At 52.1% G+C, this 12,126-nt stretch overlaps 1 non-coding gene across 1 annotated transcript; it reads right to left on the minus strand.

Moving 5' to 3' along the window:
• Positions 1-9,491: 9,491 nt before the first annotated feature.
• Positions 9,492-9,565, minus strand: TRNAN-GUU (transfer RNA asparagine (anticodon GUU)). Its single transcript has one exon. It is a non-coding gene; the product is annotated as a tRNA-Asn (tRNA).
• Between the last annotated feature and the right edge of the window lie 2,561 nt (positions 9,566-12,126).

Below are 12,126 nucleotides of genomic sequence, written 5' to 3' on the forward strand. Positions count from 1 at the left end.
AGTCTTGCTCTTCTCTCACCACCATCAGAACATATCTTCAAAGCTATCAGCCCAAAGAAAAAAAAAGCGCCGCACCACCACCGGGTGGGCTCGAAACTCCACCCTTTCCGTTATCAGCCGATCACGCTAGTTAATTGCGCCATGGAGACAGTCCTGCTCCACTCTCACCACCATCAGAACATATCTTCAAATCTATCAGCCTAAAGAAAAAAAAGCGACGCACCACCACCGGGTGGGCTAGAACTTCCAACCTTTTGGTTAACAGCCGATCGCGCTAGCCAATCGCGCCACGGAGACAGTCCTGCTCCACTCTCACCACCGTCAGAACATTTCTTCAGAGCTATCAGCCCAAAGGAAAAAAAAAAGCGCCGCACCACCACCGGGTTGGCTCGAACCTCCAACCTTTCGGTTAACAGCCGATCGCGCTAGCCAATTGCGCCACCGAGACAGTCGTGCTCCACTCTCACTACCATCAGAACATATCTTCAAAGCTATTAGCGCAAAGAAAAAAGCAAAACACTATTCCCGGGGGGGCTCGAACCTCCAACTCTTTGGTTAACAGCCGATCGCGCTAGCAAATTGCGCCACGGAGACAGTCCTGCTCCACTCTCACCACCATCAGAACATATCTTCAAAGCTATCAGCCCAAAGAAAAAAAAGCGCCGCACCACCACCGGGTGGGCTCGAACCTCCAACCTTTCGGTTAACAGCTGATCGCGCTAGCCAATTGCGCCACGGAGACAGTCGTGCTTTACTTTCACCACCATCAGAACATATCTTCAAAGCTATCAGAGCAAAGAAAAAAGCAACAAAGCACTCCCGGGAGGGCTCGAAACTCTTACAATTCGGTTAACAGCCGATCGCGCTAGCCAATTGCGCCACGGAGACAGTCGTGCTCCACACTCACCACCATCAGAACATATCCTCAAAGCTATCAGCGCAAAGAAAAAAGCAACACACCACTCCCGGGAGGGCTCGAACCTCCAACCTTTCGGTTAACAGCCGATCGCGCTAGCCAATTGCGCCACGGAGACAGTAGTGCTCCACTCTCACCACCATGAGAACATATCTTCAAAGCTATCAGCGCAAAGAAAAAAGCAAAACACCACTCCCGGGAGGGCTCGAACCTCCAAATTTTGGTTAACAGCCGATCGCGCTAGCCAATTACGCCACGGAGACAGTCCTGCTCCACTCTCACCACCATCAGAACATATCTTCAAAGCTATCAGCCCAAAGAAAAAAAGCGCCGCACCACCACCGCGTGGGCTCGAAACTCCAATCTTTCGGTTAACAGCCGAACGCGCTAGCCAATTGCGCCACGGAGACAGGCTTGCTCTACTCTCACCACCATCAGAACATATCTTCAAAGCTATCAGCCCAAAGAAAAAAAGCGCCGCACCACCACCGGGTGGGCTCGAACCTCCAACATTTCGGTTAACAGCCGATCGTGCTAGCCAATTGCGCGACGGAGACAGTCGTGCTCCACTCTCACCACCTTCAGAACATATCTTCAAAGCTATCAGCGCAAAGAAAAAAGCAACACACCACTCCCGGGAGGGCACGAACCTCCAACTTTTCGGTTAACAGCCGATCGCGCTAGCCAGTTGCGCCACGGAGACAGACCTGCTCCACTCTCACCACCATCAAAACATATCTTCAAAGCTATCAGCCAAAAGAAAAAAGCGCCGCACCACCACCGGGTGGGCCCGAACCTCCAACCTTTCGGTTGACAGCCGATCGCGCTAGCCATTTGCGCCACGGAGACAGTCGTGCTCTTCTCTCACCACCGTCAGAACATTTCTTCAGAGCTATCAGCCCAAAGGAAAAAAAAGCGCCGCACCACCACCGGGTTGGCTCGAACCTCCAACCTTTCGGTTAACAGCCGATCACGGTAGCCAATTTCGCCACGGAGACAGTCGTGCCCCACTTTCACCAACATCAGAACATATCTTCAAAGCTATCAGCGAAAAGAAAAAAGCAACACACCACTCCCGAGAGGGCTCGAAACTCCAACCTTTCGGTTAACAGCCGATCGCGCTAGCCAATTGCGCCACGGAGGCAGTTCTAGTCCACTCTCACCACCATCAGAACATATCTTCAAAGCTATCAGCGCAAAGAAAAAAGCAAAACACCACTCCCGGGAGGGCTCGAACCTCCAAATTTTGGTTAACAGCCGATCGCGCTAGCCAATTGCGCCACGGAGACAGGCTTGCTCCACTCTCACCACCATCAGAACATATCTTCAAAGCTATCAGCCCAAAGAAAAAAAAGCGCCGCACCACCACCGGGTGGGCTCGAACCTCCAACATTTCGGTTAACAGCCGATCGCGCTAGCCAATTTTGCGACGGAGACAGTCGTGCTCCACTCTCACCACCTTCAGAACATATCTTCAAAGCTATCAGTGCAAAGAAAAAAGCAACACACCACTCCCGGGAGGGCACGAACCTCCAACTTTTCGGTTAACAGCCGATCGCGCTAGCCAGTTGCGCCACGGAGACAGTCCTGCTCCACTCTCACCACAATCAGAACATATCTTCAAAGCTATCAGCCAAAAGAAAAAAGCGCCGCACCACCACCGGGTGGGCTCGAACCTCCAACCTTTCGGTTGACAGCCGATCGCGCTAGCCATTTGCGCCACGGAGACAGTCGTGCTTCACTCTCACCACCGTCAGAACATTTCTTCAGAGCTATCAGCCCAAAGGAAAAAAAAAGCGCCGCACCACCATCGGGTTGGCTCGAACCTCCAACCTTTCGGTTAACAGCCGATCGCGCTAGCCAATTGCGCCACGGAGACAGTCGTGCCCCACTTTCACCAACACCCGAACATATCTTCAAAGCTATCAGCGAAAAGAAAAAAGCAACACACCACTCCCGAGAGGGCTCGAAACTCCAACCTTTCGGTTAACAGCCGATCGCGCTAGCCAATTGCGCCACGGAGACAGTTCTGCTCCACTCTCACCACCATCAGAACATATCTTCAAAGCTATCAGCCCAAAGAAAAAAAAGCGCTGCACCACCACCGGGTGGGCTCGAAGCTCCAACCTTTCGGTTAACAGCCGATCGCGCTAGCCAATATCGCCACGGAGACAGTCCTGCTCCACTCTCACCACCATCAGAACATATCTTCAAATCTATCAGCCTAAAGAAAAAAAAGCGACGCACCACCACCGGGTGTGCTAGAACTTCCAACCTTTTGGTTAACAGCCGATCGCGCTAGCCAATCGCGCCACGGAGACAGTCCTGCTCCACTCTCATCACCATCAGAACGTATCTTGAAAGCTATCAGCCCAAAGAAAAAAAAGTGCCGCACCACCACCGGGTGGGCTCGAAACTCCAACCTTTCGGTTAACAGCCGAACGCGATATCCAATTGCGCCACGGAGACAGTCGTGCTTTACTTTCACCACCATCAGAACATATCTTCAAAGCTATCAGAGCAAAGAAAAAAGCAACAAAGCACTCCCGGGAGGGCTATAAACTCTAACAATTCGGTTAACAGCCGATCGCGCTAGCGAATTGCGCCACGGAGACAGTATAGCTCCACTCTCACCACCATCAGAACATATCTTCAAAGCTATCAGCGCAAAGAAAAAAGCAAAACACCACTCCCGGGAGGGCTCGAACCTCCAAATTTTGGTTAACAGCCGATCGCGCTAGCCAATTGCGCCACGGAGACAGTCCTGCTCCACTCTCACCACCATCAGAACATATCTTCAAAGCTATCAGCCCAAAGAAACAAAAGTGCCGCACCACCACTGGGTGGGCTCGAACCTCCGACCTTTCGGTTGACAGCCGATCGCGCTAGCCATTTGCGCCACGGAGACAGTCGTGCTCCAGTCTCACCACAGTCAGAACATTTCTTCAGAGCTATCAGCCCAAAGAAAAAAAAAGCGCCGCACCACCACCGGGTGGGCTCGAACCTCCACCCTTTCGGTTAACAGCCGATCTCGCTAGCCAATTGCGCCACGGAGACAGTCGTGCCCCACTTTCACCAACATCAGAACATATCTTCAAAGCTATCAGCGAAAAGAAAAAAGCAACACACCACTCCTGAGAGGGCTCGAAACTCCAACCCTTCGGTTAACAGCCGATCGCGCTAGCCAATTGCGCCACGGAGACAGTCCTGCTCCACTCTCACCACCATCAGAACATATCTTCAAAGCTATCAGCCCAAAGGAAAAAAAGCGCCGCACCACCACCGGGTGGGCTCGAAACTCCAACTTTTCGGTTAACAGCCGATCGCGCTAGCCAACTGCGCCACGGAGACGGTCGTGCTCCACTCTCACCACCATCAGAACATATCTTCAAAGCTATCAGCGCAAAGAAAAAAAAGCGCCGCACCACCACCGGGTTGGCTCGAACCTCCAACCTTTTGGTTAACAGCCGATCGCGCTAGCCAATCGCGCCACGGAGACAGTCCTGCTCCACTCTCATTACCATCAGAACATATCTTGAAAGCTATCAGCCCAAAGAAAAAAAAGTGCCGCACCACCACCGGGTGGGCTCGAAACTCCAACCTTTCGGTTAACAGCCGAACGCGCTATCCAATTGCGCCACGTAGACAGTCGTGGTTTACTTTCACCACCATCAGAACATATCTTCAAAGCTATCAGAGCAAAGAAAAAAGCAACAAAGCACTCCCGGGAAGGCTCGAAACTCTAACAATTCGGTTAACAGCCGATCGCGCTAGCCAATTGCGCCACGAAGACAGTCGTGCTCCACACTCACCACCATCAGAACATATCCTCAAAGCTATCAGCGCAAAGAAAAAAGCAACACACCACTCCCGGGAGGGCTCGAACCTCCAACCTTTCGGTTAACAGGCGATCGCGCTAGCCAATTGCGCAACGGAGACAGTAGTGCTCCACTCTCACCACCATCAGAACATATCTTCAAAGCTATCAGCGCAAAGAAAAAAGCAAAACACCACTCCCGGGAGGGCTCGAACCTCCAAATTTTGGTTAACAGCCGATCGCGCTAGCCAATTACGCCACGGAGACAGTCCTGCTCCACTCTCACCACCATCAGAACATATCTTCAAAGCTATCAGCCCAAAGAAAAAAAAGCGCCGCACCACCACCGGGTGGGCTCGAAACTCCAATCTTTCGGTTAACAGCCGAACGCGCTAGCCAATTGCGCCACGGAGACAGGCTTGCTCCACTCTCACCACCATCAGAACATATCTTCAAAGCTGTCAGCCCAAAGAAAAAAAAGCGCCGCACCACCACCGGGTGGGCTCGAACCTCCAACATTTCGGTTAACAGCCGACCGCGCTAGCCAATTGCGCGACGGAGACAGTCGTGCTCCACTCTCACCACCTTCAGAACATATCTTCAAAGCTATCAGCGCAAAGAAAAAAGCAACACACCACTCCCGGGAGGGCACGAACCTCCAACTTTTCGGTTAACAGCCGATCGCGCTAGCCAGTTGCGCCACGGAGACAGTCCTGCTCCACTCTCACCACAATCAGAACATATCTTAAAAGCTATCAGCCAAAAGAAAAAAGCGCCGCACCACCACCGGGTGGGCTCGAACCTCCAACCTTTCGGTTGACAGCCGATCGCGCTAGCCATTTGCGCCACGGAGACAGTCGTGCTCCACTCTCACCACCGTCAGAACATTTCTTCAGAGCTATCAGCCCAAAGGAAAAAAAAAGCGCCGCACCACCACCGGGTTGGCTCGAACCTCCAACCTTTCGGTTAACAGCCGATCGCGCTAGCCAATTGCGCCACGGAGACAGTCGTGCCCCACTTTCACCAACACCAGAACATATCTTCAAAGCTATCAGCGAAAAGAAAAAAGCAACACACCACTCCCGAGAGGGCTCGAAACTCCAACCTTTCGGTTAACAGCCGATCGCGCTAGCCAATTGCGCCACGGAGGCAGTTCTAGTCCACTCTCACCACCATCAGAACATATCTTTAAAGCTATCAGCCCAAAGAAAAAAAAGCGCCGCACCACCACCGGGTGGGCTCGAAGCTCCAACCTTTCGGTTAACAGCCGATCGCGCTAGCCAATTGCGCCACCGAGACAGTCGTGCTCCACTCTCACCACCATCAGAACATATCTTCAAAGCGATTAGCGCAAAAAAAGCAAAACACCACTCCCGGGGGGGCTCGAACCTCCAACTCTTTGGTTAACAGCCGATCGCGCTAGCCAATTGCGCCACGGAGACAGTCCTGTTCCACTCTCACCACCATCAGAACATATCTTCAAAGCTATCAGCCCAAAGAAAAAAAAGCGCCGCACCACCACAGGGTGGGCTCGAACCTCCAACCTTTCGGTTAACAGTCGATCGCGCTAGCCAATTGCGCCACGGAGACAGTCATGCTCCACTCTCACCACCATCAGTACATATCTTAAAAGCTATCAGCCCAAAGAAAAAAAGCGCCGCACCATCACCGGGTGGGCGCGAACCTCCAACCATTCGGTTAACAGCCGATCGCGCTAGCCAATTGCGCCACGGAGACAGTCCTGCTCCACTCTCACCACCATCAGAACATATCTTCAAATCTATCAGCTTAAAGAAAAAAAAGCGCTGCACCACCACCGGGTGGGCTCGAACCTCCAACCTTTCGGTTGACAGCTGATCGCGCTAGCCATTTGCGCCACGGAGACAGTCGTGCTCCACTCTCACCACCGTCAGAACATTTCTTCAGAGCTATCAGCCCAAAGAAAAAAAAAGCGCAGCACCACCACCGGGTGGGCTCAAACCTCCACCCTTTCGGTTAACAGCCGATCTCGCTAGCCAATTGCGCCACGGAGACAGTCGTGCCCCACTTTCACCAACATCAGAACATATCTTCAAAGCTATCAGCGCAAAAAAAAAAGCAAAACACCACTCCCGGGAGGGCTCGAAACTCTAACCTTTCGGTTAACAGCCGATCGCGCTAGCCAATTGCGCCACGGAGACAGTTCTGCTCCACTCTCACCACCATCAGAACATATCTTCAAAGCTATCAGCCCAAAGAAAAAAAAAGCGCTGCACCACCACCGGGTGGGCTCGAAGCTCCAACCTTTCGGTTAACAGCCGATCGCGCTAGCCAATATCGCCACGGAGACAGTCCTGCTCCACTCTCACCACCATCAGAACATATCTTCAAATCTATCAGCCTAAAGAAAAAAAAGCGACGCACCACCACCGGGTGGGCTAGAACTTCCAACCTTTTGGTTAACAGCCGATCGCGCTAGCCAGCCAATCGCGCCACGGAGACAGTCCTGCTCCACTCTCATCACCATCAGAACATATCTTGAAAGCTATCAGCCCAAAGAAAAAAAAGTGCCGCACCACCACCGGGTGGGCTCGAAACTCCAACCTTTCGGTTAACAGCCGAACGCGCTATCCAATTGCGCCACGGAGACAGTCGTGCTTTACTTTCACCACCATCATAACATATCTTCAAAGCTATCAGAGCAAAGAAAAAAGCAACAAAGCACTCCCGGGAGGGCTATAAACTCTAACAATTCGGTTAACAGCCGATCGCGCTAGCCAATTGCGCCACGGAGACAGTAGTGCTCCACTCTCACCACCATCAGAACATATCTTCAAAGCTATCAGCGCAAAGAAAAAAGCAAAACACCACTCCCGGGAGGGCTCGAACCTCCAAATTTTGGTGAACAGCCGATCGCGCTAGCCAATTGCGCCACGGAGACAGTCCTGCTCCACTCTCACCACCATCAGAACATATCTTCAAAGCTATCAGCCCAAAGAAAAAAAAGCGCCGCACCACCACCGGGTGGGCTCGAACCTCCGACCTTTCGGTTGACAGCCGATCGCGCTAGCCATTTGCGCCACGGAGACAGTCGTGCTCCAGACTCACCACCGTCAGAACATTACTTCAGAGCTATCAGCCCAAAGAAAAAAAAAGCGCCGCACCACCACCGGGTGGGCTCGAACCTCCACCCTTTCGGTTAACAGCCGATCTCGCTAGCCAATTGCGCCTCGGAGACAGTCGTGCCCCACTTTCACCAACATCAGAACATATCTTCAATGCTATCTGAGAAAAGAAAAAAGCAACACACCACTCCCGAGAGGGCTCGAAACTCCAACCTTTCGGTTAACAGCCGATCGCGCTAGCCAATTGCACCACGAAGACAGTTCTGCTCCAATCTCACCACCATCAGAACATATATTCAAAGCTATCAGCCCAAAGAAAAAAAAGCGAAGCACCACCACCGGGTGGGCTCGAAACTCCAACTTTTCGGTTAACAGCCGATCGCGCTAGCCAACTGCGCCACGGAGACGGTCGTGCTCCACTCTCACCACCATCAGAACATATCTTCAAAGCCATCAGCGCAAAGAAAAAAGCAACACACCACTCCCGGGAGGGCTCGAAACTCCAACGTATCGGTTAACAGCCGATCACGCTAGCCAATTGCGCCACGGAGACAGTCCTGCTCCTCTCTCACCACCATCAGAACATATCTTCAAAGCTATCAGCCCAAAGAAAAAAAAAGCGCCGCACCACCACCGGGTGGGCTCGAAACTCCACCCTTTCCGTTAACAGCCGATCACGCTAGTTAATTGAGCCACGGAGACAGTCCTGCTCCACTCTCACCACCATCAGAACATATCTTCAAATCTATCAGCCTAAAGAAAAAAAAGCGACGCACCACCACCGGGTGGGCTAGAACTTCCAACCTTTTGGTTAACAGCCGATCGCGCTAGCCAATCGCGCCACGGAGACAGTCCTGCTCCACTCTCATCACCATCAGAACATATCTTGAAAGCTATCAGCCCAAAGAAAAACAAGTGCCGCACCACCACCGGGTGGGCTCGAAACTCCAACCTTTCGGTTAACAGCCGAACGCGCTATCCAATTGCGCCACGGAGACAGTCGTGCTTTACTTTCACCACCATCAGAACATAACTTCAAAGCTATCAGAGCAAAGAAAAAGCAACAAAGCACTCCCGGGAGGGCTTGAAACTCTAACAATTGGGTTAACAGCCGATCGCGCTAGCCAATTGCGCCACGGAGACAGTCGTGCTCCACACTCACCACCATCAGAACATATCCTCAAAGCTATCAGCGCAAAGAAAAAAGCAACACATCACTCCCGGGAGGGCTCGAACCTCCAACCTTTCGGTTAACAGCCGATCGCGCTAGCCAACTGCGCCACGGAGACAGTCGTGCCCCACTTTCACCAACATCAGAATATATCTTCAAAGCTATCTGAGAAAAGAAAAAAGCAACACACCACTCCCGAGAGGGCTCGAAACTCCAACCTTTCGGTTAACAGCCGATCGCGCTAGCCAATTGCACCACGGAGACAGTTCTGCTCCACTCTCACCACCATCAGAACATATATTCAAAGCTATCAGCCCAAAGAAAAAAAGCGCCGCACCACCACCGGGTGGGCTCGAAACTCCAACTTTTCGGTTAACAGCCGATCGCGCTAGCCAACTGCGCCACGGAGACGGTCGTGCTCCACTCTCACCACCATCAGAACATATCTTCAAAGCTATCAGCGCAAAGAAAAAAGCAACACACCATTCCCGGGAGGTCTCGAAACTCCAACCTATCGGTTAACAGCCGATCGCGCTAGCCAATTGCGCCACGGAAACAGTCCTGCTCCACTCTCACCACCATCAGAACATATCTTCAAATCTATCAGCTTAAAGAAAAAAAAGCGCCGCACCACCACCGGGTGGGCTCGAACCTCCAACCTTTCGGTTGACAGCCGATCGCGCTAGCCATTTGCGCCACGGAGACAGTCGCGCTCCACTCTCACCACCGTCAGAACATTTCTTCAGAGCTATCAGCCCAAAGAAAAAAAAGCGCCGCACCACCACCGGGTGGGCTCAAACCTCCACCCTTTCGGTTAACAGCCGATCTCGCTAGCCAATTGTGCCATGGAGACAGTCGTGCCCCACTTTCACCAACATCAGAACATCTTCAAAGCTATCAGCGCAAAGAAAAAAGCAAAACACCACTCCCGGGAGGGCTCGAAACTCCAACCTTTCGGTTAACAGCCGATCGCGCTAGCCAATTGCGCCACGGCGACAGTTCTGCTCCACTCTCACCACCATCAGAACATATCTTCAAAGCTATCAGCCCAAAGAAAAAAAAGCGCCACACCACCACCGGGTGGGCTCGAAGCTCCAACCTTTCGGTTAACAGCCGATCGCGCTAGCCAATATCGCCACGGAGACAGTCATGATCCACTCTCACCACCATCAGAACATATCTTCAAAGCTATCAGCGCAAAGAAAAAAGCAAAACAACACTCCCGGGAGGGCTCGAACCTCCAACTTTTTGGTTAACAGCCTATCGCGCTAGCCAATTGCGCCACGGAGACAGTTCTGCTCCACTCTCACCACCATCAGAACATATCTTCAAATCTATCGGCATAAATAAAAAAAAGCAAAACACCACTCCTGGGAGGGCTCGAACCTCCAACTTTTTGGTTAACAGCCGATCGCGCTAGCCAATTGCGCCACGGAGACAGCCCTGCTCCACTCTCGCCACCATCAGAACATATCTTCAAAGCTATCAGCCCAAAGAAAAAAAAGCGCCACACCACCACTGGGTGGGCTCGAAACTCCAACGTATCGATTAACAGCCGATCACGCTAGCCAATTGCGCCACGGAGACAGTCCTGCTCCTCTCTCACCACCATCAGAACATATCTTCAAAGCTATCAGCCCAAAGAAAAAAAAAGCGCCGCACCACCACCGGGTGGGCTCGAAACTCCACCCTTTCCGTTAACAGCCGATCACGCTAGTTAATTGAGCCACGGAGACAGTCCTGCTCCACTCTCACCACCATCAGAACATATCTTCAAATCTATCAGCCTAAAGAAAAAAAAGCGACGCACCACCACCGGGTGGGCTAGAACTTCCAACCTTTTGGTTAACAGCCGATCGCGCTAGCCAATCGCGCCACGGAGACAGTCCTGCTCCACTCTCATCACCATCAGAACATATCTTGAAAGCTATCAGCCCAAAGAAAAAAAAGTGCCGCACCACCACCGGGTGGGCTCGAAACTCCAACCTTTCGGTTAACAGCCGAACGCGCTATCCAATTGCGCCACGGAGACAGTCGTGCTTTACTTTCACCACCATCATAACATATCTTCAAAGCTATCAGAGCAAAGAAAAAAGCAACAAAGCACTCCCGGGAGGGCTATAAACTCTAACAATTCGGTTAACAGCCGATCGCGCTAGCCAATTGCGCCACGGAGACAGTAGTGCTCCACTCTCACCACCATCAGAACATATCTTCAAAGCTATCAGCGCAAAGAAAAAAGCAAAACACCACTCCCGGGAGGGCTCGAACCTCCAAATTTTGGTGAACAGCCGATCGCGCTAGCCAATTGCGCCACGGAGACAGTCCTGCTCCACTCTCACCACCATCAGAACATATCTTCAAAGCTATCAGCCCAAAGAAAAAAAAGCGCCGCACCACCACCGGGTGGGCTCGAACCTCCGACCTTTCGGTTGACAGCCGATCGCGCTAGCCATTTGCGCCACGGAGACAGTCGTGCTCCAGACTCACCACCGTCAGAACATTACTTCAGAGCTATCAGCCCAAAGAAAAAAAAAGCGCCGCACCACCACCGGGTGGGCTCGAACCTCCACCCTTTCGGTTAACAGCCGATCTCGCTAGCCAATTGCGCCTCGGAGACAGTCGTGCCCCACTTTCACCAACATCAGAACATATCTTCAATGCTATCTGAGAAAAGAAAAAAGCAACACACCACTCCCGAGAGGGCTCGAAACTCCAACCTTTCGGTTAACAGCCGATCGCGCTAGCCAATTGCACCACGAAGACAGTTCTGCTCCAATCTCACCACCATCAGAACATATATTCAAAGCTATCAGCCCAAAGAAAAAAAAGCGAAGCACCACCACCGGGTGGGCTCGAAACTCCAACTTTTCGGTTAACAGCCGATCGCGCTAGCCAACTGCGCCACGGAGACGGTCGTGCTCCACTCTCACCACCATCAGAACATATCTTCAAAGCCATCAGCGCAAAGAAAAAAGCAACACACCACTCCCGGGAGGGCTCGAAACTCCAACGTATCGGTTAACAGCCGATCACGCTAGCCAATTGCGCCACGGAGACAGTCCTGCTCCTCTCTCACCACCATCAGAACATATCTTCAAAGCTATCAGCCCAAAGA

The sequence above is a fragment of the Rhipicephalus microplus genome, chromosome 4 (genome assembly GCF_043290135.1).
Source record: "Rhipicephalus microplus isolate Deutch F79 chromosome 4, USDA_Rmic, whole genome shotgun sequence".
Lineage (NCBI taxonomy): Eukaryota > Metazoa > Arthropoda > Arachnida > Ixodida > Ixodidae > Rhipicephalus > Rhipicephalus microplus.